This window comes from Theropithecus gelada, chromosome 6 (assembly GCF_003255815.1).
Source record: "Theropithecus gelada isolate Dixy chromosome 6, Tgel_1.0, whole genome shotgun sequence".
Lineage (NCBI taxonomy): Eukaryota > Metazoa > Chordata > Mammalia > Primates > Cercopithecidae > Theropithecus > Theropithecus gelada.
In genome coordinates, this window is record NC_037673.1 from 54,088,715 (window position 1) to 54,115,781 (window position 27,067).

Sequence of the window (27,067 nt, forward strand, 5' to 3'; positions counted from 1 at the left end):
TGAGCTGAGATCAGGCCACTGAACTCCAGCCTTGGGCGATAGAGTGAGACTCTGCCTCAAAAAAGAAAAAAAATAATTAATTAACCAAAGGCTCCTTCTCTTATATAGAAAAAAGTCAAAATTACTTCTAATAGCATAAAGATCTGTTAAGACCAGGAGTCTCACCCACTCTATTTTACCTTCCTATCTTTTATCCCCATCCATGTTGTAAGCTATTACTGATTGTGTCTCTCCTGTGTTCTTTCTCTCTGGATTCAACCTCTTATTGCTGTTCTCTCTTCCAAATTTTTCCATTGTATGTTATTGGAATCTTAATTTCCTGGGCCATTACGAAGGGAAGACTCAAGAGTGGAACTTTTTTGAGCCAATGATCAGCATTAATTCAGCATAAAGATCAGGTACGGTGGCTGATGCCTGTAATCCCAGCACTTTGGGAGGCAGAAGTGGGTGGATCACTTGAGGTTGGGAGTTCAAGACCAGCCTGATCAACATGGAGAAACCCCATCTCTACTAAATATACAAAATTAGCCAGGTGTGGTGGCACATGCCTGTAGTCCTAGGTACTCGGGAGGCTGAGGCAGGAGAATCATTTGAACCTGGGAGGCGGAGGTTGCAGTGAGCTGAGATCACGCCATTGCACTCCAGTCTGGGCAACAAGAGTGAAACTTTGTCTCAGATAAATAAATAAATATTCAGCATAAAGGTCTCTCAGCAGAAAAAAAAAAAAAATCTCTCAGCAGATTCCAACGTTGATTCCCAGGTGACATGAAACCCTGTCCTTCCCTGAATTATTAGCATACATAAGTTATCCATCTCCAAATAAGACAACTGGAGGCAAAGGGGAAACCTCCTAAATTGACTGAGGTTAACGCTAAATAGGGCTTATTGTGAAAATTTCACTGAGTTTCATTTCTTGCCAACTTGAGTTTGTGGTTTGAGATTCATACTATGTGTCTCCATAGATACAGAAAAAAAAGGTGTTTTCTCACTCAACATTGACTAAAAACTTCTGTGACCTCTGATCATCAAGAAGTGTGTGGGGATTTCTCCCTACCAACAACCAATCAGTTCTGTGGTGGAAACTTCAGGGGACACCAGCATCCTTCAATTCAATTCGGATGCTATCTACCTGGTTGTTTTATCTGTGCTTCTGACTTCCTGGCTGGCTATAAATCTGAGTCCCCATGGCTCTCTCCTTGAGTTTGATTAATTTGCCAGAGTGGTTCACAGAACTCAGGGAAACACTTATGTTTACTGGTTTATTATAAAGGATATTACATGGGAATCAGTAACGGGGAAGAAGCTTCAGGGTCCTCTTTGTACATACCACCCTCCAGGAGCCTCTACATGTTAAGCTGTCCAGAAGCTTTTCCAAACTTGTCCTTTTGGATAAAACAAATAAAAACAGACAAACAAACAACAAAAAAAACCCTTGTCTTTTGGGTTTTTATGGAGGCCTCACTACACAGGCAATAATTAAATCATTGACTTTCGGTCCAGGTGCAGTGGCTCACGCCTGTAATGCCAGCACTTTGGAAGGTCGAGGCGGACAGATCATCTGAGGTTGGGAGTTCAAGACCAGTCTGACCAATGTAAAAAGTAAAGTGGAGGTTCCTCTTCAAAGTCTTTCCTCCCCATCTAATTAGGAATAAATAGTAACTTCTCTTAGAAGAAAAATTTATTCAAAGACCTGTGCTAACATTCTTAGATATGTGCTAACTGTAATAAAGAAATTAATGTACTTTATGTTCTTAGCTCCCACAATTTAGCCTAAATATTTGCCCCGGCATGCTTATACTGGTCCAAGCAAGCATTAGGTCATAGCCTGTTTCTCTTCCTTATTTGAAGGTGTTTTTACCTTTCTCAGCATTCCACAAGTTACTTCCTCCTTCCTTTGTTCTCCTCTGCCTTTGCCTCTTTTAAAAAGTTCTTGGTGGCGGGAGCCTGTAGTTCCAACTACTCGGGAGGCTGAGGCAGGAGAATGGTGTGAACCCGGAAGGCGGAGCTTGCAGTGAGGCAAGATCGCGCCACTGCACTCCAGCCTGGGTGACAAAGCGAGACTCCATCTCGGAAAAAAAAAAAGAAAAAAAAAAAGTTCTAAATTGCTAGCCAATCAGGACAAATACAGAATGTAAGGTCCCGTTCCAGCCAATGGAAACTGGACACAGCAGTAGGGTGAACACATCAGGTTATAAATGACTCTGTCTCCTTTGTTGGATGTACTCTTGTGGCAAAACTGCTGGAGAGTGTACCCTTTCCGCAGAAAGTGAAAAATGGCCTTGCTGAGGAAATTATATTTATGTTCAAGTGCTATTTCTTTACGGCACCAGGGAACAAGCATTTCTAACACCAACATGGAGAAACCCCATCTCTACTAAAAATACAAAATTAGCCAGGCGTGGTAGTGCACGCCTGTAATCCCAGTTACTTGGGAGGCTGAGGCAGGGGAATCGCTTGAATTCACCAGGTGGAGGTTGTGGTAAGCCGAGATCAGGCCATTGCACTCCAGCCTGGGCAACAAGAGCGAAACTCCGTCTCACTGCTTTGGTGATCAACTTGACCTCTAGCCTCCCTGGAGGTTGGTGGGTGAGGCTGGAAAATCTCAACCTGGAGGTTGGTGGGTAAGGCTGGAAAATCTCAACCTTCTAATCACAAGATTGGTTCTCCAGGCAACCAACCCTATCCTAAGGCTATCCAGGAATCCCCAGCCATCAGTCAATTTACTAGCATACAAAAAGACATTTATCAGTTTAGAGATGTCAAGGATTTTAAGAGTTGCATGCCAGGAAGCTGGGACAAGACCAAATATGTATTTCATAATATCACAAGGTCCCAACCTGAACTCATGATTTCCATCTTCCATCTAACTTGTTTTTGGGCCTCAGTTAACTCAGGGAATGCCATTAACAGCCACCCAAGTGCCTAAATTAGAAACTGGGTGTCATCGCTGACTTTTTTTTCTGCCTTGTCTTCACAAACATTGAAACATCACATTTTCTGAGTTTTATATCCTATTCTTGAATCTGTTTATGTTGCTCCACCACTCTCTGTTCATTCATTTATTCACTCATTCAATTCCCCATGAAACTTAGAGTGCAGTGGGTGAGGCAGATATTGAATAATCTTATTTTTTATTTTTTTTTTTATTTTTTATTTTTTTTTTTTTTGCGGCGGAGCTTCCTCTTGTTGCCCAGGCTGGAGTGTAATGGCTCAATCCGCCTCCCAGGTTCAAGCAATTCTCCTGCCTCAGTCTCCTGAGTAGCTGGGATTACAGGCACCCACAACCACACCCAGCTATATTTTGTATTTTTAGTAGAGACAGGGTTTCATCATGTTGGCCAGGCTGGTCTCTACTGGCCTCCAGTTATCTGCCTGCCTCGGCCTCCCAAAGTGCTGGGATTACAGGCGTGAGCCACTGCGCTAGGCGAAAAAAAATTTTTTTTTTGAAACAGGGTCTCGCTATGTTGAGCAAGCTGGTCTCTACTCCTGGCCTCGAGCAATCCTCCCGCCATGACCTCCCAAAGTGCCGGGTTACAGGCGTGAACCACCATGCCCAGCTAAATAAACTTATAAATTATTACTACCTTTAATTTATAATTATTAATACCTTTAAATTATAATTAATTTTTAATTTAATTTAAATAATTATTTATAATTAAAAATTATAATTATGCAATAAGGGAGAGTAGGGAAACTAGGTAGGTAGTCAGTGCAGCTGTCTATAAAAGTAACATTTAGGCTGAGACTTAAAAGCTTGTAAGAGCTGGTAACAGAAAGTGGGAGAGCACACGTGTTCCAGGCAGAAGAAACAGTTTGCGTAATGATTTTCATCAGGGAGAATCATGGTGTGTGGGAGAAACCGAAAGGAGGCCAGCGGAGTCCCAGCCACCATCATCTTTCTCCTATTTTACCGCAATAGGTTCATAGCTTCTTTACCTTCCTGTAGCCTCATTTCCTTATCTCTTTTTCACGGGATCACAAGAAGGCTCTTTTGAAAGCATGAATCCAATCATGCCTCTCTCCTGCTTAAAAGACTTTCCAAAGCCTCCAGGATAAACATCTAATCTTCCTAGCACAGTGCTGAGGCCCTTGTGATGCAATCTCAACCCTCTCTGGGTTCCCAGCAGCCTGGGTGGTAACAGTCATTTCTCTTTGCATCTTTGGAAATGCCTTGATGTGACTTTTTTTTTTTTTTTTGACAGAGTCTCATTCTGTCGCCCAGGCTGGAGTGCAGTGGCATGATCTTGGCTCACTGTAACCTCCACCTCCTGGGTTCAAGTGATTCTCCTGACTCAGCCTCCAGAGTAGCTGGACTTACAGGAGTACGTCACCATGCCCAGCTAATTTTTGTATTTTTAGTGGAGATGGGGTTTTACCATGTTGGCCAGGTTGGTCTCCAACTCCTGACCTCAGGTGATCTGCCTGCCTCAGCCTCCCAAAGTGCTCGCATTTCAGGTGTAAGCCACCGCGCCTGGCCCCTTTATGGCTTATTTTCATCCTTGTGCTTTTCTCGTTGTGCAACAGCATCTACCTGGAAGGCCCCTGCCTCCTGGAATTCTGTCCAATTTGCCAGACTCAGCTTTTAAAGCTTTTTCTTGAAAAGCCATCCCTCAGCACCCTGTACATGCTTCTAACATAGCACCCAGCAAAACGTTTTGAAATGTTTTCACTTGACAAATATTTATTGAATGGCTACTAATTGCTAAGTACTGTAGGGTAGAGCAGTAAGTGTAGATATTACGTCAGTTTTATCCCTCAGATGGTAGGAATTTGGAGGCAGGAACTATATCCTAATCATTTCTATATCTGCAACAGATAGCACAGCAACAGCACCTAATATGAAATAAATCTGAATTGAGCTAGGATTCAAGCCTAGGTCTGTCTAACTCCAAAGTCCATGCTCTTTCCACTGCTATGTGAAAACCAGATGAATCTAAGTCTATTAAAGTGAAAATAGTAGCATTCTTAAGACAAACGGTAGGGTAGCATGGATCATATCTAATTTATTAAGCGGTGGGTCGCTTGAGCCCAGGAGTTTGAGACCAGCCTGGGGAACATGGTGAAACCCAGTCTTTATAAAAAATACAAAAATCACTCACAGCCTGGGCAAGAGTGAGACCCTGTCTCAAAATAATAATAATAATAATAAAGTTTAATTTTGAAGTAGAGTAGGACCTTACTTCTAACATATACTTTTGCTTGCATTTTTTTTTTTTTTTTTTGAGACAGGGTCTTGCTTTGTCACCCAAGCCGGAGTGCAGAGGCATGATTTCCACTCACTGCAGCTTCCTTGACCTCCAAAAGTTCAAGCAATCCTGCCTCTGTCCCCCAAGTAGCTGGGACTACAGGCATAGGCCACCACGCCATGTTAATTTTTGTATTTTGTGTAAAGACAGGGTTTCATCATGTTGCCCAGGCTGGTCTCGAACTCCTGAGCTGAAGCCATCCGCCAGCCTCGGCCTCCCAAAGTGCTGGGATTACAGGCCTGAGCCACCACTCCTGGACTGGAGTTTTTAAAAAGCTGATTAGTGTGAAAACAGGTCCTAATTTCACTAAAGCTGAAGTGATCTATGACTACTCTAGTTGTGAAATTTAAAAGCTCAATACTAGACACCAAAATGAGAAGTCTTTTTAAAAAAATGTTTCTTAGAATAGAGATGGTATCTTATTATGTTGCCCAGGCTGGTCTCAAACTCCTAGGCTCAAGGGATTCTCCTGCCTCAGCCTCCCAAAGTGCTGGGATTATAGGTGTGAGCCACCCAGCCCAGCCCAAATGAGAAATCTTTAGTTTTACTTCTATCTCCACTTCCTTTGATTGGCTTTTGACCATGTCATTTAGCTTATCTGCATCCCTATATGCTCATTAGACAATTAGACTCAGTGTTATGAGAAATATTAATTCATTCAAGTAGAGTGTTTGGGAGGGTTGCCCTTAGTTACACTGGGAAACTACAGATTCAATCAAGTTTCGGAAAAATGTGATGGATTTCCTTTCCTAAAATGGGTAACCAGAGTTAAAAGTGGAGGATGCTATGCAAAAATGAACTTGGAAACAAACCTAAGAGGATAAATAATAGGGAAATTCCACGACCTGTGTTTGCCCTTCTCTTCGACCATTCATTGGCCATACTTCATTCCTTTCACTCCAGAGCATATTAGACAGGAACAGGAAGTTGGGTTTGCAGCATGTTACCATATCTAGAGGACATAACAAACAGAATACTCCTAACCACGGTCCCATCTGTTCATTGTACATAGAATCAGGAAGGAGCAAAGTAGCCCAGCGCTGGACTGGGTTCCTTCTTGTGTCACCCAGCCTTTGACAAGGTTGCAGAGAGTTGTACTTGCAGGGAGTCAACTACACCTCCAGGGTTCCCTATATTCTTTTCCATTTCTAGAGACACAGGATACAACCTATTGAAACAGATCACTCTTTTGAAACACTACAAAATACATTCTTCACCTTACCTACAAGAATTTACATGTTTACATTCTTGCTGTAGGTTTAAAATAATAAATGCCATTTATAGAGGCAGCATTTTGAAAGTCACTTATTAGAAAGAAAAATTTAAAAATTTTGCTGTTAATTGTGATCATGTTGTATGTTCTTGCATACCTCCTAGTACAGAGGGAGAGGCAGAGAGGTGGAAGTGCCAATTAGGGAAACTGGGCCACCCATAACTGGAGCAGGGAGGAATATTTGTCAACCCATGCATCTCTTTGGATTAAGAAGCATGTAGTAAGTCTGGGTGTGGTGAGTCACACCGTTAATCCTAGGATTTTGGGAGGCTGAGGCAGGAGGATTACTTGAGCTCAGGAGTTTGAGACCAGTCAGGGCAACAAGACCCTGTCTCTACAAAAATAAATAAATAAATAAATAAATAAATAAATAAATAAATAAAATTAAATTAAAGGAAGCATGTAGTAAATTCTCCAGCAGTTAATATAAAAACTCCTAAAGGGATGGATGCAGTGGCTCACACCTATTATCCAAGCCCTTTGGGAGGCCAAGGCAGGAGGACAGCATGAGGCCAGGAGTTCCAGACCAGCCTGGCTAACAGAGAGAGACCTACATCTCTAAAAGAAAGAAAGAATTTGGCCAGACATGGGTGGCTCATGACTGTAATTCCAGCACTTTGGGAGGCTGAGGTGGGTGGATTGCTTAAGCTCAGGAGTTTGAGACCAGCATGGGAAATATGGAAAAACTCATCTCTACCAAAAATACAAAAAAAATTTGCTGAGTGTGGTGGCATGTGCCTGTAGGCCCAGATAATCAGGAGACTGAGATAGGACGATCCCTTGAGCCTGGGAGGTGATGATTGCAGTGAGCTGAGATCACAACACTGCACTCCAGCCTGGGCAACAGAGTAAGACCCTATCTCAAAATAATAAATAAATAAAAATAAAAAGTAAGATAAAAATTTCAAAACTAAGCAGAATATGGTGACATCAACCCCTCAGTCCCCACCTGTTTTTGTTTGTTTGTTTTTTGTGTATTTTTAGACAAAGTCTCCCTCTGTAACCCAGACTGGAGTGCAGTGGCGTGATCTCGGTTCCCTGAAACCTCCGCCTCCTGGGTTCGAGAGATTCTCCTGCCTCAGCCTGAGTAGCTGGGATTACAGGTGCACGCCACCATGCCCAGCTAATTTTTGTATTTTTATTAGAGACTGAGTTTCACCATGTTGGTCAGGCTGGTCTCGAATTCCTGACTTTGTGATCTGCTGACCTCAGGCTCCCAAAGTGCTGGGATTACAGGCATGAGCCACCATGCCCTGCCGTAGCTTTTTTTCTTAAAATTTTTCTTAAAATTTTTTTTAAGTCCCCTCAGAGTGGGCACAGATGTAGCTTTTTTTTTTTTTTCTTTTATAATTAGAAAAGTAGGCCGGGCACGGTGGCTCACGCCTGTAATCCCAGCACTTTGATAGGACGTCGTGGGTGGATCACCTGAGGTCAGGAGTTCAAGACCAGCCTGGCCAACACGGTGAAACCTGGTCTTTACCAAAAATACAAAAATTAGCCGGGCGTGGTGGTAGATGCCTGTAATCCCCGCTACTCAGGAGTCTGAGGCAGGAGAATCACTTGAATCCAGGAGGCAGAGGTTGCAGTGAGCTGAGATCCTGCCCCTGCACTCCAGCCTGGGTGATAGAAAGACTCCATCTCAAAGAAAAGTAATATATGCTCTTAGCAAGTATGAAGAATTAAGATCCTCTATTTGTCTGCCACATAGAAATAAACATTGTTAACATTTTGTTTCTAGTCTGTCAAAACTTTTCATTTGATTATACTTTTTTATTTGACAAAAATGGGATATTACATATACATTTTTGTAATCTGCCTCTCATTTTCCTTTTCTTTTTTCGAGACTGAGTCTCACTCTGTCACCCAGGCCAGAGTGCAGTGGCTCAATCTTGGCTCACTGCAACCTCTGCCTCCTGGGTTTAAGCTATTCTCCTCCCTCAGCCTCCTGAGTAGCTGGTATTACAGGTGCACACCACCACACCTGGTTAATTTTTGTATTTTCAGTAGAGATGGAGGTTCACTATATTGGTTAGGCTGGTCTCGAACTCCTGACCTTGTGATCCGCCTGCCTTGGCCTCCCAAAGTGCCGCGATTACAGGCATTAGCCACGGCGCCCAGCCCATTTTTCTTAACAGTATGCTGTGAGCATCTTTTCATGTGACCATCTTTTAATAAATATCATTGTTAATGGTTTCATATTCCACTCTATGATTGTAATATAATTTACTTTGTCAATTTCTTTATTGTAGACATTTAGGTTGTTTCTCTTTTTTGTGTGTGGTTTTTTTTTTTTTCTTTTCTTTTTTTTTTTTTTTTAAGGCTAGTCAAGTGAAGCACTGGGGGTGGAGAAGGAACAAAGAAATCTGTAACCAGTTGTCATCAATTAGTTGAAAACATCACTGCATTTGGACCACCCTTTTTTTTTTTTTTTTTTTTTTTTGAGACGGAGTCTCGCTCTGTCTCCCAGACTGGAGTGCAGTGGCATGATCTTGGCTCACTGCAACCTCCTCCTCCCAGGTTCATGCCATTCTCCTGCCTCAACCTCCCGAGTAGCTGGGACTACAAGCGCCCGCCACCATGCCCAGCTAATTTTTTATATTTTCAGTAGAGACGGGGTTTCACCGTGTTAGCCAGGATGGTCTCGATCTCCTGCCCTCGTGATGCGCCCGCCTCGACCTCCCAAAGTGCTGGGATTACAGGCGTCAGTTACCATGCCCGGCCTTTTGGGCCAGCCTATTTTTTTGTGGGGGATTTTAAACAAGTTATCAATGAACAGCTTCATCAATTGTTGGATGCCTCTCCTATTATTATTATTTAAACACGCCACTGCACTCGGACCAACCTATTTTTTGTGCGGAGTTTTAAACAAGTTATCAATGAACAGCTTCATAAATTGTTGGACACCTTTCCTATTATTATTATCTATTTTTCTTTTAGATGGAGACTTGCTCTGTCGCCCAGGCTGGAGTGCAGTGGCGTGATATCGACTTACTGCAACCTCTGCTGCCTGGGTTCAAGCGATTTGATTCACCTGCCTCAGCCTCCCAAGTAGCTGGGATTACAGGTGCCCACCACCACGCCTGGTTAATTTTTGTAGTTTATTTTTATGTTGTTTGTTTATTTATTTATGTTTGTTTGTTTTTTGAGACAGTGTCTTGCTCTTGTTGCCCAGGCTGGAGTGCAATGGCTTGATCTCGGCTCACTGCAACCTCCACCTCCAGGGTTCAAGCGATTCTCCTGCCTCAGCCTCCCGAGCAGCTGGGATGACAGGTGCCCACCACCACACCCGGCTAATTTTTTGTATTTTTAGTAGAGACGGGGTTTCACCATGTTGGCCAAGCTGGTCTTGAACTCCTGACCTAAGGTGATCCACCTGGCTCGGCCTCCCAAAGTGCTGGTATTACAGGCGTGAGCCACCGCCCCTGCGCTAATTTTTGTGGTTTTAGTAGAGATAGGGTTTCACCATCTTGGTCAGGCTGGTCTCCAACTCCCGACCTCGTGATCCACCCACCTTGGCCTCCCAAAGTGCTGGGATCACAGGCGTGAGCCACTGCTCCTGGCCTCCTATTATTTTATTAAAATAAATTCTAAGACATAAAATAACTGCTTAAAGGGTATCTTAAAGGCTTTTACATTTTTATGAAAGCCAAACTATCTTCCAGAAAGGCTTGCACATATCAAGAGTTTCATTCTTGATATGGTTAATGCAAATAAATGCCTATTCCTTATATCCTTTTTCTTTTTTTTTTTTTTTTGAGTCAGTGTTTCACTCCTGTTGCCCAGGCTAGAGTGCAGCGGCCCAGTCTCGGCTCACTGCAACCTTCGCCTCCTGGGTTCAAGCGATTCTCCTGCCTCAACCTCCTGAGTAGCTAGGATTACAGGCACCCACCACCACGCCTGGCTAATTTTGTATTTTCAGTAGAGATGGGGTTTCACCATGCTGGTCAGGCTGGTCTCCAACTTCTGTCCTCAAATGATTCACTCACCTCGGCCTCCCCAAAGTGTTGGGATTACAGGTGTGAGCCACTACACCTGGCCGATTCCTTATATCCTCATCTAGGTTTTTGGTCTTTTTAAAATCTTTGTCAGTCTGCTATGTGAAACTGGTATATCACTGTTAATTTTATTTTCAGTTTTTCCGATTTCTAGTGAGGCGGGACATTTTTTCATAAAATTATTAAATCCCCCCATATGTTATGTATGTATACACACACACACGACTAGCTTGTCCATGCCCTCGACTTTTATTTATTTATTTATTTTATTTGAGACAGAGTCTTGCTCTGCTGCCCAGGCTGGAGTGCAATGACGCGATCTCGGCTCACTGGAACCTTCACCTTCGCTTCTCAGGTTCAAGCACTTCTCCTGCCTCAGCCTCCCAAATATCTGGGACTACAGGCACCCACCTCCATGCCCAGCTAATTTTTTGTATTTCTTTTTTTTTCCTCTGTCACCCAGGCTGGAGTGCAATTCCAGGATGGAGTACAATGGCGTGATTTCAGCTCACTGCAACCTCCATCTTCTGGGTTCAAGTGATTCTCCTGCGTCAGCCTCCCAAGTAGCTGGGATTATAGGCGCTCACCACCAAGCCTAGTAAATTTTGTATTTTTAGTAGAGACAGGGTTTCGCCAATGTTATGCAGGCTGGTCTCGAACTCCTGACCTCAGGTGATCCATCTGCCTAGGCCTCTCAAAGTGCTGGGATTACAGGCATGAGCCACCGCATCTGACCTAATTTTCTGTATTTTTAGTAGAGCCGGGGTTTCACCATGTTGGCCAGGCTGGTCTCAAACTCCTGACCTCAAGTGATCCGCCCGCCTCAGTCTCCCAAAGTGCTGGGATTACAGGCGTACACCACCAAGCCCAGCTATTTTTTGTATTTTTAGTAGCGATGGGGTTTCACCATGTTGGTCAAGCTGGTTTTGAACTCCTCACTTCAGGTGATGTGCCCGCCTCGGCCTCCCAAAGTGGTGGGACTAGAGGCCTGAGCCAGAGCCACCGCACCCGGCCTTATTTATTTGAAATGGAGTTTCTGTCGCCCAGGCTGGAGTGCAGTGGCACGATCTCCGCTCACGGCAAGCTCCGCCTCCCGGGTTCACGCCTTTCTCCCGCCTCAGCCTCTGGAGTAGCTGGGACTACAGACCCCGCCACCACGCCTCGCTAATTTTTTTTGGATTTTTAGTAGGGACGGGGTTTCACCGTGTTAAACAGGATGGTCTCGATCTCCTGACCTCATGATCCGCCCGCCTCGGCCTCCCAAAGTGCTGGGATTACAGGTGTGAGCCACCGCACCCGGGTGATTTTTAATTTTTTTGAGACAGGGTCTCACGCTGTCGCCCAGGCTTGAGTGCAGTGGCGCGATCTTGGCTCGCTGCAACTTCTCCCTCCTGGGTTCAAGCGATTCTCATACCTCACCCTCCCTAGTAGCTGGTACTAGGGATGCCCGCCACCATGCCCAGCTAATATTTGTATTTTTAGTAGAGAGGGGGTTTCCGCTGTGTTCATCCGACATCAGGTGATCCTCCAGCCTCAGCCTCCTGAAGTGTTGGGATTACAAGCATGAGTCACCACAGTCGGTCCGCCCTTAACTTTTTAAAAGAGTGGGTGTTATCGTTTTCTTAATAATTTGTAGAGCTCTTTATATTTTATTATGCAAATAAAACATACGCTAAAGATAGTAACCGAATATATATAAATATCAACTTGCTTGTAATTTATTACAATTGTTTCTCTGTTTCGCCACTAGTTCTTCAACTTTACAGTGTCTTCTGTCACATGAAAGGCCCACATTGTGTTTCCAAGTTATCAGTTTTATCTTTTTTTGTTTCCTTTACTTTTTCTTGGTTTGATATCATGCTTACAAATAAAAGCACGAGCACGTCCTCTCCCAATACATAAGTCGCTTATACGGAAACAACGTGGTGTAGAGAAAACAAAGTGCATCAAGCCCCTAATACACTTGTTTAAATGTGGTACAGCCAAGTCGTGGTGCCCAACTTCCATATTCCGTACTGTTAAACACATCAATCTCAACCTGTTTCCTTATCTGCAAAATGAGCAAAATAGTACCCACCCCAGAGGGTGATACAAGCATTAAAATGCCTGGCAAGGGCAAGGCATCCAGCAAGTGTTAATTCCCTTTCCTTTGCCCCGCAGAGGGGCATTATTAATTGCTCAAAGTGGCCAATTCCCGATAAAGATTAAAACAAAAGGTTGGCGACGGTAAATTTTGGTGAGTTTACACTCCACCCGTTTTTCAGGTATCTTTTAGAAACATTCCATTAAACTAAAAACACAGTAATGCATATACAAGTACCATAAAGTTTCTACGTTATGAAGTCCTTGTGGCTTAGGGGAGGGCGAAAAGCTAAATATTTTTATTTTCCAGACTTTCCCTTTTTGAGACAACCTCCCCCTACCCTCCCTCTAAACAAATGTGACTTTTTCCCCTGGAATGCCAATCTCCCGGGTGTTAAAAAGTGAGGCTACGATTATAAGGCGAAAAGGTGTCACAATTAGATAAACGACTGTGAACACCATAATACTGATTTTTTAAAATCTCGAATGGGCTCTGTGGTTCTGATACTCTGACTGTTGGAATAATTCACCTACTGCAAATTTAGTAGAAAGAAAAATAATTAGCACAATTATATCTAGTAGCCATTTCTACCCTCCGAGAGTCTGGGCTTGGCTCCCAGCACGTCTGCTTTCCTCCGCCGTAGGGCTCCCGTGTGCTCCTCTCACGCCCGACACAGTCCGCGTTCGCACGCCACGGTGGAGCATCCCCTCAGTCCACCCTATCGCTCCGGCGCCGGCTCGGCAGACATTCCGCCTGCGCAGGGCTGGGCATAGGCGCCGTGTGAGCGCCACTTCACCCAGGCCCGAGCGCGAAGCCCGAGCGGGGTACCCGGCGAAAGGCGCGCGCCGCGGCGTCTTCCGCAGCTTGAAGCTCGGAGAAGCTGCGGCGCGGCTTCGGGAGCTTAGAACTGGAGAAGACGCCGCGCCGCGCGCCACTCGAGCCTGCGCGGCCGCCTCCGGGCGCAGCACTCCTCTCTCGCCCTCCCCGCGGCCCCAACAGCCCGGACTCCGAAGCAGCCCAGGGCGGGGGGGAGTGTGGGAGGAGGGGCGCCTCACAGAGCGGCGGGGAATTCCCCCTTCCACCGAACGTTCCCGATTGTTCACCGTCCTCACGTCAGCAGCAGGGGGTAATCCCCGACTCCAGCTGCTCCTGACGTCACCGCGTGGAGCCACCGCCCCCCGCGCGCCCCTGCTCCGGGGCCTCCTCAAAGCCCCGCCCCCAGGTTTAGCCACGCCTTCTTCCCCCTCCCTCCAGGCGCCCGACGTAGAGGGCGGAGCTTTTTTGACCGCGGCGTGAGCGGTTGCTTGGGCCAGAAGGTTCTCTGGTGGAGGCGCTCTTCCTGGTGTCCCGCCCAGTAGGTTCGTTCGCACCGTTTCTTCCACACCCTTTCTCCCTCCTTCTCCTCGCCCCGCCTTCCCCTCTTCTCAACCCCTCTAGTTCCTTCCCCGCCTCGCCACTGTCCACGATCTCGCGAGACTTGGCCCAGAACATTGCGGATCGGGTCGGCGCCATTTTGGGACTGAGACTGGTTGTGGGGGAGGGAAAAGCGGCAAAAGGGGATTATTCAAAGTACCGAAAACCTTCTCCCGGGATCAGGCGCGTCGACACCCCCAGGCCAGGGGCACCTCTGGTGGGGCAGAAGGTAACACCGTCCTCTAGGCTCCACGCTCGAGTCCGGGGGAGAAGGGGAGTGCCCGTGTCCGTGTTGGGGTTTGAGGGGTCGGGAGCGGCGTTGGCGGCGCGAGGTGAGAGGCTGCCCGCGGACGGAGGGGCGGCGGGGAGCAAGGAGTGAGAGGGGAGGGAGGCGCGGATAGGCCCCTGTAGCTATTGACTCGGCCCGGGTGGAGCGGAGGTGGCGGTTGTGAGGAGGGGGTGGGTGGTTTAGCCCCGGCAGCTTGGTTGGGGGGTGTTTGCCGTTTGGCGGAGGCTGGGAGCGGGTCCGACGCCTTCCGTGCTCGGCCTTCCCCCGGCCTCTCGCACACGCCCGCCTGCTTTTGCACCACTACCCCTCTCAGGGCTGAGGGAGTCGAGGCCGATTTGTGGCCTTCGGCGGTTTCTTCAGCAGCGCCTCAGCTTTCCCCGCCTCTCCCAGGTCCGTGGCACTTGCCGTGGACTGGGGCGAAGGCTACTTTGTTCCTCCGAGTCTCGGGGGGTCTGAGGGGACATGTGCTTTTTTGGGAGAGAAGCATTCTTCCTGTGGTTTACGAAAAGGGCCCTGTACCTTCCACCCCCTCAGTTTTGGGAGAAAGCTGTTTTCTTAATTCGAGGAAGTGGAAACCTACACCTTCTAGCCCTCTGCTCCCTCAGAAGTGGGGAAGTCTCCTCGGGAGAATTTAAGGAGCAGGTTTGCCCTACTTCTAGTTCACCTTTCTGGCCTTACTGGGGGAATATGCCTCCTCTGGTAGACGTTCTAATTTGGAGGGAGCCTCCTTTTCTTTACATTTGTTATTCTCTGAGTTACATTTGCTAATGCTCCGTGGCAACACACCTGTCTTCGTTTTCCTTGGTACATCGAAGAGGGTTGGAGAAGATCTTTTGTAAGATTAAGTGACAGTTTCATAGTTTCAAATGTATTCAAGAAGTATAAGAAGGTTTGCTTATATAATTCCCCAATATTGGATCTGCACCCCTTCCCAGGTGAAATCTGCCCTTGCCCTCCATAATACCGTCACCTACCGTTTTTACCTCCCTCTACTCCGATGTCTTTTTCATTCAGTAGACTTTTATCGGGTGCTTGCTTGGGTAAAGCCATTTTCCAGGCTCCTGTAAGGTTATACAGAAGTGATTTTCTCTCCAGAGGTTGACTTTTTAAGTTGGGGATTGATTTTTTTAGCTCAAAATCAAAACTCAGTATGTAATTTTTTTTTTTTTATAACTTTTACAGGTGAATGAATTACTCAGATACGAAGATCATCTTCTAGGTTTTGTGTAGAAGGCCCCGGATATTTTAAGTGGCCATTTTGGATTTACAATGTTTTTGGATAATTTTGCCCCAGAAGTTTATTAAAATTGGCAAGAATCGTCTATGAAGTGAATTGATAGTAGTGAACAATTCAGCAAGCTACTTAAAAAGAGACCCAGGCAGCATTTCTTCAGTATTTTGGTTCAAACGGATTATATAACTGGTTACAGTATTTCAGCTGGTGGTAATTTTTGCCTTCCCCCTCCCCCACCCCGTTGTTGGGGTTGTTCAGCCGAAACTGAGAGACGTTGATTTGTGTACTGAGTAGTTTCAGCAGTTTCAAATGACTGAGTATTGCTGAAGTTTCATGGCAGGTTATTTTTACCTTTATTGAAAGTTTTAGGAATTTTTGACTTCAGCTCTTTCGTGTTACAATGGGACACTTTTTCTAAATGAAAATATTGAAAGAATACCGAATTTTTTTCCTTTTATCTTTTATTTACGTAGAAATTTAAGATGTTGCAGTTTCCCGGCAGCATGGTAGTGTTGAGATAGCTATGTGTGTCTCTGTATATGCTGATATTTAGGAATGCTCTTCAGATGTGAAATTTTCTTTTTGTTTTTGCTTTTTGGCTCGTAAATTGGATATTTCATCTGGAGTGGACAAGTACAACAGTGGCAAGTACATGGAATAATAAAGAAGACTTTGATCTTAAATCTAAAGAACTTGGCTAATTCGGGAGATAGCCATATGAAAACTTTAAAACAGAAGTATGGGTAGCTGACTTGAAGTAACTCTATGTCAAATAGTCATAGGTTAAGTATCTTCAAAGAACTTCGATATTATTTCAGAGGATACAAAATAAAAATACAAACTGGAAAACAAAGATTACAAAGAAAAAACCAACACCTTCCTGTGCAGTCCTGTTGGAATTTGTAAGTACTTTTATGGTGAGCAAATCAAATGTTCATTTGTAAACTGTAATGGGAGTCGAGTTTATCCTATGTTATTCTTGGAAGCCTTTCAGTTTCTTGCAGTAATAGTGCTTGGTTTCAGTTTCCTTGACAGTCTCAAAACAGCTATTAACCATTGTCTGAGTAAACTGAAATTCAGAAAAAACCTTTTTAAAGCTTAGGAATTTTTCAGATTCAAACAGTCCTAAGCTACAGGTTTTTGTGCTTTTTAAGTAAAAAGCTAAATTCGTCTGGCCAGTATGTATTGCTTTAGGCTTTGAGGATTCATTCATAGTGGTAGAAAGGTAGGAAAAAATGCAACAAATAATTCACCACGTGCCTTCTTAGCCAGTTTGCATTCTAAATGCATGTGCCTTGATAGCCAGTTTACTTTTCAAATGTGAGTTTAGACTGCATTCGAACTACAGTTTAGTGTTGCATTTGGGGTTACATAGTTTGGTTATATTACAGGTAGTAGTTTTTAATGTATTTCATGAACTAGCTTGTTTTAAGGCATAACTGTTCCTAACATATTAATCCGTTATAGAAATTAAGTTTTTGAAATAGTTTTGTTGAAATGGTTTTGTATTTCAGATTATTTCTTAATTAAAACTTTACTTTGAAAAAAGGAGGGTATTACCAGGATCAGCAGCTCAGAGGAACTGAGCAAGCTGAATTAAGAACCTTTAAGTAACTTAAGAAAATATGAGTATACATTTTTTTTCACTTGATGTTATGCTCGGCTAAGTTTATAAATAAAGCTTTTTTTAAAAAAAAATGTTGTGAATATTAATTGCTATAATAGAAATTGTTTTGACAGATGGGAGAGTTATCTTTTAATGTTTGTATTTTTCAGGATTAAATGGTGTTTTTAGTTACTATTAGTTACTATGTTTAATTTTTCAGTGAATCACAGGCATTTAGTGTTTTTTAAAGAGATACACTAAAATTTAATTTTTTTCCTCTTTGACTACTGACAAAATTTAATTTTTAGGCAATTAATATTAGTGAACACATGAGTATAACTCAGAGGGTTATTTCAATTGTCTTTCTGAGACGAAAGACTGTAATTTTTTTTTTTTTTTTTTTTGAGACCGAGTTTTGCTCTTGTTGCCAAGGATGGAGTGCAATGGCATGGTCTTGGCTCACCGCAGCCTCCGCCTCCCGGGTTCAAGCGATTCTCCTGCCTCAGCCTCCCAAGTAGCTGGGATTATTCTGACACTACTGCTTAGGGATAACAATATCAGTAATGGCAATTTAGAAGCCCGCCACCAGGCTCGACTAATTTTTTGTTTTTGTTTTTGTTTTAATAGAGACGGGTTTTCACCATGTTGGTCAGGCTGGCCTCGAACCCCTGACCTCAGGTGATCCTTGTGCCTTGGCCTCCCAAAGTGCTGGGATTACAGGCCTGAGCCCATGTGCCAGGCCGAAATTGTAATTTTTGAACCCTTTACCAGAATGGCCTAACCTAATAACTTGTCAGTTGCTTATTTTGAACGAATTTTTTTTTTTTTTTTTGCTTAAACTGTTGAATCCTGCTAGTCCCCATGGAGCAAAAGTGGTAGTAAAAAATACACAGTTTTTTTTTTCCCTGAAATTGATGTTAGAGAGTTCAGTAATTCCCTTTGTCATAGTAGATTATGTTATATGTGTTTTCGGTCAGACCTGTGTGTAGTAGTTCTAATTGTCTACCTTGATTTATAAAATTGGTGAGAACATTTCACACCTTTTCACTTGGGAGAGCCTGTATTTTGTTCATTCCTCAATTCAGTGACTTCTCAAGTTACTTAAGAATATACATCTTTTTTTTTTTTTTTTTTTTTTTTTTTTTGAGACGGAGTCTCGCTCTGTCGCCCAGGCTGGAAGTGCAGTGGCCGGATCTCAGCTCACTGCAAGCTCCGCCTCCCAGGTCTACGCCATTCTCCTGCCTCAGCCTCCCCAGTAGCTGGGACTACAGGCGCCCGCCACCTCGCCCGGCTAGTTTTTTGTATTTTTTTAGTAGAGACGGGGTTTCACCGTGTTAGCCAGGCTAGTCTCGATCTCCTGACCTCGTGATCCGCCCGTCTCGGCCTCCCAAAGTGCTGGGATTACAGGCTTGAGCCACCGCGCCCGGCCAGAATATACATCTTAAATATGATTAAGAAGTTGAGCTGGAGTCAGACGATCATTATTCCTAGAAAACTGTATAATATTTATTCGTGATTATTTTTTTCTTTTTTTTTTTTTTGAGACAGTCTTGCTCTGTCGTGTGCCCAGGCTGGAGTGCAGTGGAGTGCAGTGGCACAATCTCAGCTCTCTGCAACCTCCGCTCCTGGGTTCAAGCGATTCTTCCTCAGCCTCCCAAGTAGCTTGGATTACAGGCGCCCACCACCACGCCCGGCTAATTTTTTGTATTTTTAGTAGGGACAGGGTTTCACCATGTTGGTCAGGCTGGCCTTGAACTCCTGCTGGAATTACAGGCATGAACCACTGCGTCCAGCCTTGTTTTCTTCTAAATTGCCGTTATTGGTATTGTTACCCCTAAGCAGTAGTGTCAGAATAAAGATTACTCCAGAGATCAGAGTTTTTAACAATTAACTTTAATCTGTGAATAGTCTAACATTTGTGAACTTAGCTTACAGCAGTTCTTCAAGGACAGATTTACTTGAACATTTTGACAGATATTTTCAGTATTTTATTTTCTGGAGATTGAAATAAGTAATTCCACCCGTTGGTAATTGGAACTATTGCTGGACTGCTGATTTTCCCCGGAAGTTACACCATTTTTCCTTTTCTTTCCTACTCTTTATATTTTCCTTTTTTCTCCCTTTGTAAACTGTAGTTCTAAGAATAATAATCATAGTGGCTAATATTTATAGATGATGATGGTGTCATATGTTTTGCTGTGTAATTTATGTGGCATATTTTAGTTAATTCTTAATCCCGTAAGGAAAGTACTATTATAGTCACTGTGGTACTGATGAGAAAATTAGGATTTAAGGAGGCTGAGACTGGGAGAAAGTTACTTTGTTAGAATTGTAATCTTGACCAAATAAATGTTCAAGCAGTCTGACTCCAGAGCACATACTCAGCACTATGCCATACTTACACTGCTTTCTTGGGGATTTTACTTTGCTAATTCATTTATTTGAACATTATCTTTGATATTTTTGTTTTTCTTTTCATGTACTGCTTCTCTCTGGTTGATGTCGATTACAGACTACTAATGGAGTTTGGTAATAAACTAAGAGATACTACTGTTTTGCTATTTGCTAGTAACTATTTGGGTGATATCTTTGGTTAGCTAAAATTAAATTTTGTGTGTGTGTGTGTGTGAGACAGGGTCTTGCTCTCTCACCCAGATTGGAGTGTAATGGCGGGATTGTAGCTCAGGCAACCTCGAACTCCTGGGGTCAAGGGTTCCTCCTGTCTTGGCCTCCCAAAGTGCTGGGATTATAGGCGTGAGCCACAAGTGCCTGACCTTGTATTTTTCTTTCACCCGTAACCTCTTTCCACAGGCATGGAGCTAAATGCATAGCTTTGTTTTACCTAGTCTCCTTTTGTTTTTGTTTTTTGGGTATTTTTGAGACAGAGTTTTGTACTTGTTGCCCAGGCTGGAGTGCAATGGCATGAACTCGGCTCACTGCAACCTCTGCCTCCCCAGTTCAAGCGATTCTCCTGCCTCAGCCTCCTGCGTAGCTGGGATAACAGGCATGTGCCACCAGGCCTGGCTGATACTGTATTTTTAGAAGACAGGATTTCACCATGTTGGTCAGACTGTTCTCGAACTCCTGACCTCAGATGTCTGCTCGCCTCCCCCTCCCAAAGTGCTAGGATTATGGGTGTGAGCCACTGGGCCCAGCCCCTTGTCTTTGTTTTTGAATTAAAATAGTTACATGAATTTTTATGGCAGAAGCTGCTGATACATTAAAATTGAGTAAGGGAGAAGAGTAATGGAGAAAGAACAGGAAGAGTGAACGAAAAAAAAAATGGGGAGAGTTTCAAGAAAGGGATAATTGAGGAGGACTTCTAATCTGAAAGTAAAATAAGCAAGTGAGGATAGATCTTAAAACCAGACCAGATTATTTAACTTCTTTTTTTTTGAGAGAGAGTCTTGCTGTCACCCAGGCTGGAATGCAGTGGCACAATCTCCGCTCACTGTGACATCCGCATCCCAGGTTCAAGTGATTCTTATGCCTCAGCCTCCCGAGTAACTGGGATTACAGGTCCCCACCGCAACCTCCAGCTAATTTTTTGTATTTTTAGTAGAGATGGGGTTTCGTCATGTTGGCCAGTCTGGTCTCGAACTCCTGACCTCAGGTGATCACCTGCCTCAGCCTTGGGAAGTGCTGGGATTATAGGCGTGAGCCACTGCACCTGGTCAGATTATTTAACTTTGTTTAACCAAACCATCTTTTTTGTTTCTTTTTTCATAAAAATGTTTAGATAACAGTATTTAGATCTATCAATGTTTAGGTAACAGTTTAGATCCAGGTAAGGTGGTGATGTAGAAAAAAGGTCATGGCTGAGACTGGAAGGGAACTTGGTTTAGGTTATGGAATATCTAGAAAAATGCCTGTGTGACTGTATGTTCACCTAACTTTTTTTGGCCATAGTTTCTTCATTAAACTGATGGAAATGTGTACGGAGGGTTTTTGTAAATTGTGAAGTGTAATACAGATGTAAAGATTTTGTTTTTTTTTTTTTTTTGAGACAATCTCGCTCTGTCGCTCATGCTGGAATGCAATGGCGCAGTCTCAGCTCACTGCAATCTCCGCTTCCTGGGTCCAAGCGATTCTCCTGCCTCAGCCTCTCAAGTAGCTGGGATTACAGGTGCCCACCACCATGCCCAGCTAATTTTTGTGTTTTTATTGGAGATGGGGTTTCCCCATGTTGGTTAGTGTGGTCTGCAAGGCTCCTGACCTCAGGTGATCCACCTACCTCGACAGAAATTTAAATATGGCTTTAAAGTATAATTTGAAAACTGAATTAAGAATTAAAGGGGGCAAGGCGCAGTGTCTCATGCCTGTAATCCCAACAGTTTGGGAGGCCAAGGCAGGAGGAACGTTTGAGACTAGGAGTTCGAGACTAGCCTGGGAAACGTAACAAGACTCTCTCTACAAAACATAAAAAAAATTAGCCAAGCATGGTGACATGTGCCTGTAGTCCCAGCTACTTGGGAGGCTGAGGCGGGAGGACTGCTTGAGCCCAGGAGGTCGAGACGCCAAAGAGCCGTGATTACACCACTGCACTCCAGCCTGGGTGGCAGAGTGACACCCTGTCTCTTAAATGAATAAGAATTAAAGGAAAGAGGCCAGGCACCTCGGTGTTTTTCCTCGCCACTGCACTCCAGCCCGGGGCGACAGAACAAGACTATCTCAAAAAAACAAAAACAAAAACAAAACCTCTGACATATAAAATACTGTTTAAAAAAGGGGTGAGGGGGCAGGGCATGGTAGCTCATGCTTGTTATCCTAACACTTTGGGAGCCTGAGGCACAAGGCTCGCTGGAGCCCAGGATTTTGAAACCAGCCTAGGGAACATAAAGAAAAAATAAAAAAATAAAAAGTTGGGGGTTGGGGGGCCAGGGAATACATCTCTTTTCAAAATCCTGACCTCAGGTGATCCACCCACCTTGGCCTCCCAAAGTGCTGGAATTACAGATGTGAGCCACCATGCCAGGCCGAGACGGTGGTTTCTGAGAATTCTCCGAAATTGATACTTTTGTGGGCATTTCAGTGCATTTTTCTGGAAAGTAGGTCCATTACCTTCAACAGAAATGTTGAAAAACAAGATGTTCATAGTTACTGGTAAACTGTTTTGTGGTTGTGACCCTATATTTCAGTTTTACCTGCTTGCTTTTCCCATTTTGTCAGCTGTCCCACCCAGCAGAATAGTTAACAGATTTGCTGTATAACCCTGCAAATAATTGCTAGTTTCTGCATCTTTCTATGTACAAGATATGTCATTTAGTTTCTTGTTCTTTAGTTATTCTTTTGTTCACAGCTTGGTGGGTGCAGTGTTTTTGGTCTTTCCATTTTCTTCCCTTTAATTATTTTATTTTTTGAAATGGAGTCTCCCTCTTGCCCAGGCTGGAGTGCAGTGGCATGATATCGGCTCACTGCAACCTCTGCCTCCCAAGTTCAAGCGCTTCTTCTGCCTCAGCCTCCCTAGTAGCTGAGATTAGAGGCAACTGCCATCAGGCCTGGCCAAGTTTTGTATTTTTGTAGAGATGGGGTTTTACCATGTTGGCCAGGCTGGTCTTGAACTCCTGACCTGAAGCTGTCTGCCTGCCTCAGCCTCCCAAAGTGCTGGGATTACAGCCATGAGCCTCTGTGTCTGGCCCTTTTTTTTTTTTTTTTTTTTTTTGGTGAGATGGAGTCTCACACGGTTGCCCAGGCTGGGGTGCAGTGGCTCGATCTCGGCTCACTGCAACCTCCAACTCCCAGGTTCGAGTGATTCTTCTGCCTCAGCCTCCCGAGTAGGTGGAATTACAGGTGCCCGGCACCATACCCAGCTGATTTTTGTATTTTTAGTAGAGATGAGGTTTTACCATGTTGGCCAGGCTGGTCTCGAACCCCTGACCTTGTGATCCACCCTCCTTGGCCTCCCAAAGTGCTGGGATTACAGGCATGAGCCACCGCATCCGGCTTCTTCTTTTTAATTCTTATTTTTGATACGGGGTGTGTGGACTTAAGTTTTAATTTCTCATATGAAAATCTCTAGCAGAACTGCCCGGGTCATGTGAATTGTGTGCCTTCCCACTAGCAATGGATGTTGTTATCACCAGCACTCTTTAAAATTTGTTTTGGCAACCATCTTTGGTCTTTTTTTTTTTTTTTTTTTAATGACAAGAGTTTTGCTCTTGTTACGCAGGCTGGAATGCAATGGCACGATCTCGGCTCACCGCAGCCTCCACCTACCGGGTTCAAGTGATTCTTCTGTCTCAGCGTCTGAGTAGCTCAGGTTACAGGCACATGCCACCATGCCTGGCTAATTTTTGTATTTTTAGTAGAAACGGAGTTTCATCATATTGGTCAGGCTGGTCTGGGACTCCTGACCTCAGGTGATCTGCCCACCTCAGCCTCCCAAAGTGTTTAAATTACAGGCATGAGCCACTACGCCCGGCTGGTTATGTTTTTTAAATTTTAACCATTGTGTATAGTTGGAATTAGTATTGTGTCTTTAATTTGCATTTCCCTAATAATGATAGCATCTTTTCGTGTGTTTTGGTGAAGTGTCTGTTCAAATATTTTGCCTGTTTAAACAAAAACTGGGGCCGAAGCGCGGTCCTCATGCCTGTAATGCCAGCACTTTGGGAGGCCAAGGTGGGTGAATCGCTTGAGCCCAGGGATTTGAGACCAGCTTGGGCAACATGGTGGCACTACAAAAAGTGTTTCCAAAATCATAGAAGTAATATACTATAAAAAGTATAAAAGTAAGCCTGGCGCAGTGGCATGCCCCCTGCAGTCCCAGCTACTCTGGAGGCTTGAGCCCAGGAGGTAGAGGTTGCAGTGAGTGGAGATGAAGCCATTACACTCCAGCCTGGGCAATGAGAGTGAACCTTGTCTTAAAAAAAAAAAAAAAAAAAAAAATTGGGTTGTTTTAATGAATTGTAAGAATTCTTTATGTATTTTGGATCCATGTTTTGCAAATAATTTCTCTCAGACTGTGGTTTTCATTTTCTTAATACAGTGTCTTCTGAAGAGCAAAAATTTTAAATACTGAAATAAAATGCCTGGTAGCTCATGCCTTTAGTCTCAGTACTTTAGGAGGCTGAGACTGGAGAATCCTTTTATGCTGGAAGTTCAAGACCAGCCTGGGCAACATACTAAGATGCTTATTCTCCAAACAATGTAAATCAAGTGGGCATGGTGGCATACCTCAGCTACTTGAGAGACCGAGGTGGCAGGTTTCCTTGAGCCCAGGAGTTCAAGGCTGTAGTGAGCTATGATTGCGGCATTGTACCCTGGTCTGGGTGACAGAGCGGGACCTTGCCTCTTAAAAAAAAAAAAAAAATTTTTTTTTTTTTCTTTCATGGTTTGTGCTTTTGTGTCCTAAGAAATCATTGCCTAACCCAAGGTCATAGGGTTTTCTCCTATTTTGTAGAAGTTTTGTAATTTCATTCTTAACGTTTTAGGTCTTTGATTCATTTTGAATTTTTTGCATGTGGTGTGATAAAAAAATGTCCAATTTTTGGGGGGTGGGGTACACAGGATCTTGCTCTGTCACCCAGGCTGGAGTGCAGTGGCATAATTACAGCTCCCTGCAACCTTGACTTCCTGGACTGGAACAATCCTCCTGCCTCAACCTCCTGAGTAGTTGAGACTACAGGTGTGTGCCACCACACCTGGCTAATTTTTAAATTTTTTTGTGGAAACGGAGTCGCACTGTGTTGCCCAGACTGGTCTCAAATTCCTGGACTCATGGGATCCTCCTGCATTGGCCTCCCGAAGTATTGGGATTACAGGCGAGAGCTACGGTGACCACCCCCCATTTTTTTTCCATATAAATGTCCAGTTGTGCAAGTTTCATTTGTTGAAAAGATTTTGTTTCCCATTGAATCACCTTGAAATTTCTATGATGAAAATCAAATTATGTGTGTCTATTTCTGGACTCATTGAGAGGGAGATGTGTGCGTGTGTGTGTGTGTGTATGTATTATGCTAATTCCATGGAATACTAGTCCATAAATAAAATAGTATTTGATTTTTCTTTCTGCTTTAACATTGGATGTCTTACATTTTTAAAAATCTTTTGTAGGAAATTTAGAGTAATAAGGAAATTGTTTTTGTGGGTGTGTGAAGTAAAACCTGTTGCAAAATAATGACATCTTGAATTCGTGTATCAATCTTTTAAGTGACCTGAAATGTTAGGTATCTAATTCATACTTGAGCATACTTAGAAAATGACAACATTTTTATACTGGAAATAAGAAAGTAGGATGTAAAAGTATCAACTTATATACTATAATATATTATCTCAACAGTGGATTTGGGACTCTTCTCTCTTGAGTGCTAATTATGTGCTGGAGATTTCCTTTGCCTCAGGAAATGTTTGAATGCCTATGGTATCATTGGTGCTGGGATTTTCTAGTGAACAAGGCAAAAATGTAAGATTCCTCTGTCCATGTAGTTTGCTGTGAAGTTCTGTGAATACAGGATAAAAAGAGTCCTTGAATTTGAATTATGGTTTCGTGCCATCTGTTACATTATATAATAGCTATGTGATATTGACCAACATAGTCTTTGACTTAATTCTTGTTGTATAAAATAGTGCCTCACAGAGTTGTTGCTATTAAAGTCAAGTGAAAAAATGAATGCTAAATGCTTTGAAATTGTAAAATATAGACAATGGGGGTGTGGCAGGTCTCAGGTGGTAGTGGTTGAAGACCGTATGATCAACCAGGAGGGAGAGATTGTGAATTGGAGGACATAGGTAAGTATTCATTGAAGGGACGGAAGAAGCAGAAATGAGATACACGTATATATACACACAACAAAGATATATATATCTATGTACATATAATGTATTTGTGTGTACGTAATACATATGTGTATATATGACATTTAAAATTATTGAGGCTGGGCTCGGTGGCTCACGCCTGTAATCTCAGCACTTTGGGAGGCTGAGGCGGCTGGATCACTTGAGGTCAGGAGTTTGAAACCAGCCTGGTCAACATAGTGAAACCCCGTCTCTACCAAAAAGTACAAAAATTAGCCGGGCATGATTGTGCATGCCTGTAGTCCCAGCTACTCAGGAGGCTAAGGTGTGAGAGTCGCATGAACTCAGGAAGTGGACGTTGCAGTGAGTTGAGATTGCACCACTGCTCCAGCCTGGGCCACAGAGCGAGACTGTGTCTCAAAAAAAAAAAAAAAAAAAAAATTGTTGAAGCACATGCATTCCACTCTCGGGATAATATTTGTGTAATTTGTGATACGATATCATAGCTTTAAAAGGTATATTTATGCAAATGATCCCAAGTTTAAATTTCCAGTTCAGATCTTCTCCCCGTATTCTAGGCTTATAACTTAACTGCCACCTTGACTTCTCTACATGTCAAGTTTAACGTTCAAAGCTACACTCAGGCTGGACATGGAGGCACATGCCTGTAATCCAAGCACTTTGGAAAGCTGAGACAGGTGGATGGCTTGGGAGTTTGAGACCAGCCTGGGCAGCATGGCAAAATTCTGTCTCTACTAAAAGAAATACAGAAATTAGCCGGGCATGGTGGTAGGTGCTTGTAATCCCAGCTACTCAGGAGGCTGAGGCATGAGAATCGCTTAAACACGGCAGGCGGAGGTTGTAGTGAGCCAAGATTGTGGCACTGCACTCCAACCTGGGCAACAGAGCGAGACTCCGTCTCAAAAAATAAAAGGCAAACTGCAGTCTTACTTCCTAGCCTCATACTCTATTTCTCATTTCAGTATGGCTCCACCAGCTACCTATTTATTCAAGCTAAAATAATTTGTTATATGAGATTTTTGTCCACTAGATTCAAGACTGGCTTTGGATTTGCTATTAGCGTTTTTTTTTCCCCTGAGACAAGGTCTTGCTCTGTCACCCAGGCTAGAGTGTGGTCCGTGATTACAGCTCACTGCAGCCTTGACCTCCTGGGCTCAAGCAGTCTTCCTGC

The 27,067-nt window shown here is 43.7% G+C and overlaps 1 protein-coding gene across 4 annotated transcripts in view; it reads left to right on the top strand.

The window, feature by feature from the left end:
- The first annotated feature begins 13,976 nt into the window (after positions 1-13,976).
- Positions 13,977-27,067, top strand: part of GPBP1 (GC-rich promoter binding protein 1) — an 88,112-nt gene continuing 75,021 nt past the window's right edge. For 2 of the 4 annotated variants that reach the window (XM_025387355.1, XM_025387356.1), the window contains exons 1-2: positions 13,977-14,239; positions 15,482-16,435. The gene's annotated coding sequence lies outside the window, so the exon portion shown is untranslated. Of the gene's footprint in view, positions 14,343-15,481; positions 16,451-27,067 lie in introns of all 4 variants that reach the window. The other 2 variants (XM_025387354.1, XM_025387353.1) reach the window with 2 other exon arrangements.